A 2,359-nucleotide genomic window follows, 5' to 3' on the forward strand; every position below is an offset into this window, starting at 1 on the left:
TTACTAATTTTATTATTCTGTTTTTTCACGAGGGTTCAGTGTTTACTTTTTTATTATTGCAATTTGCTTATGATTTTGTATCCTTCTTTGTTAGGTTTTATTGATTTTGCATTTTGCTTCATTATGATTCTGCATTTTGCATTTTAGGCATAAAAACAAACAAAAGAAAATTCCATTATGCTAGTTTATGATGTTTAATTGAAACGTTTCCAGTTTTCAAAAAGCATCCATTTGATGTATTACTATGTCTCTAGACTTGGAATAAAAACTACGGGTGAAATGTTAATCCTGTAGTAATCAGTGATTAATTCATGATTGGTTCTGTGTGATGAATTTGAGCTTGCTTTGCTGCTGATTCATTGACATAATAAGCTTGTGATATTCTAATGAGAACCCTCTCTGCTGATGTTCTATCCCTGTGAGATTCCTTTTATATCATTCAAACAATATTTATGGTTGAATTTGAATTTTTTGCATATGGTCACATCATCAGAAGTGGGATGATCACCTTGCAATCATGGCTGTTGGTGTGGTTGATGGAAGTTCCGAAGCCATTTTCCAGACTCTTATGTCACTTGGTCCTTCAAGATCAGCGTAAGTCCATTAAGTGAACATGGCATTCTTATAGTAGACTTTTTATGTTGTTCCCATTTTCCTTTAGGAAGGTCATATCTTCTTATTGGATGCTTTGTTTGAAAATCTAGGCCTCAACATTAAATAAAGACTCATTGTCTTCAAATAAGAATTGTAATCGGATAGGTCAGAGCCTTTCGAAAAGTGCAATTTTACTAGCCACGATTACTGTTGCCATTTGCATTATGGTATAATTGAGTTTATTTCTATGCCTATTATTTATTGACTTGCAGATGGGATGTCTGTTTCTACAAAGGCAGTGTGGTTGAGCACGTAGATGGTCACATTGACGTCATTCACAAAGAGCTGTATAGGGATTGGTTGCCTTGGTATGATTCAAACATGAAGCCTTCAATGCTGATTATGTATCGCTACTTGTTTCAAGGCATTAATAATTTCATACCCTTATTTGGTGCCTTCAAAAATTCTACTAATCACAACTAATATGTAAAGTTGTTTTACTCCATAAATTTATATATATGGCATATAGAACTGGAAACAAAAATATATAAAGTCAAAACCAATCTTTAAATGTGCTAGTGGGAGTTTTCTTTTTCTTTTAACACGGAGTAATTGCTTTTTTTTTTTTCAGTGAACATCTTCGCTTTTAGGCTTTTTGCATTGTCCATGTATGTTTATTTCAATTATTTGTGGATTTGTAAGAATAGTTGTCGTACTTCTTCATGATTAGTTGTTATTTTGTTTTGCATTGCAGATTTATTTTCATAAGAATTATCAGAAGTTGGATTGAACTACTTTATCTGCTTGTGGATGGAGTGGCACACCCTTGATATCATCACTTTCTCTTGATTGGTTGTAGCTGCCGTCCAGCCTCCGCAATATCTATAGAGAAAGAAAAAGGTCACTTTCTGTTGCTATTGGAAACTCATCAACCTTTATACTCTAAATATTTGGATATTGTTTGCAATTCTTGGAAATGGCATATATAGGGATGGTTCATAGCAGATTCTTGGTTTATGCTTCTTATTAAGTCTGCATTGGCCTTTTCATTTTCCCTGTTTAAATTTTAAGTCTGCCCTTCCTAGTTTTTGGTTTATATCTAATATTTATCTAACTGTTTGGAATTTCTTTCTATTTCAGGGACAGCAAGCTGAAATATGACTTTAAAGGGGGTGCACAGGTGCAAATTCGATGTGCAGAACCAAATTCACAAAAGACACCAATTGATAATGATTTATCAGATAGTGAAATGAATTCAAAAGATACAAAGTAAATGGTCCCAGTCCGCCATTCAAGAAGAATTACAAGAAAATCATATAAGTATGATGTATGTTAGTTTACCTGATGTGTGCCAGTATAAAGTCATGAAAAATTATCATGGTTTGGTCATGTTAGCAGGAGATTAAATAAAATTATTAAGAATTCCTTATTTTTAAATGCTTGCCTATGGACATGCTTTGTAATTGGAGACATTCTTCAATCTATGGAGTCAACTCCTCTTAGTCAAGAAAGGCTTTTTAATCCTTGTTGATGATAATGTTGATTTGCAAACAGAATTCTTCCATATTTCTTTATGCGTACTGGTAACTGGACATAAAATCATGAAAAGTTTTGGTGTTTTTATAAACACATTATTGCCATATTGTGAAGTTGTGCTGGAACGAGGGGCCTAATCTGCCTTGAAACTTGTGCTAAAATGTTCATATATAATTTTTCTGTTAAACTATTTTGTTGAATTATTTAGGAGGATGATTTGACTTAAATT

General features: G+C 32.9%; 1 pseudogene; it reads left to right on the top strand.

The window, feature by feature from the left end:
• The first annotated feature begins 452 nt into the window (after positions 1-452).
• LOC107609242 (uncharacterized) lies at positions 453-1,424 on the top strand (annotated as a pseudogene).
• Positions 1,425-2,359: the final 935 nt, after the last annotated feature.

This window comes from Arachis ipaensis, chromosome B7 (assembly GCF_059453495.1).
Source record: "Arachis ipaensis isolate K30076 ecotype BB chromosome B7, ASM5945349v1, whole genome shotgun sequence".
Lineage (NCBI taxonomy): Eukaryota > Viridiplantae > Streptophyta > Magnoliopsida > Fabales > Fabaceae > Arachis > Arachis ipaensis.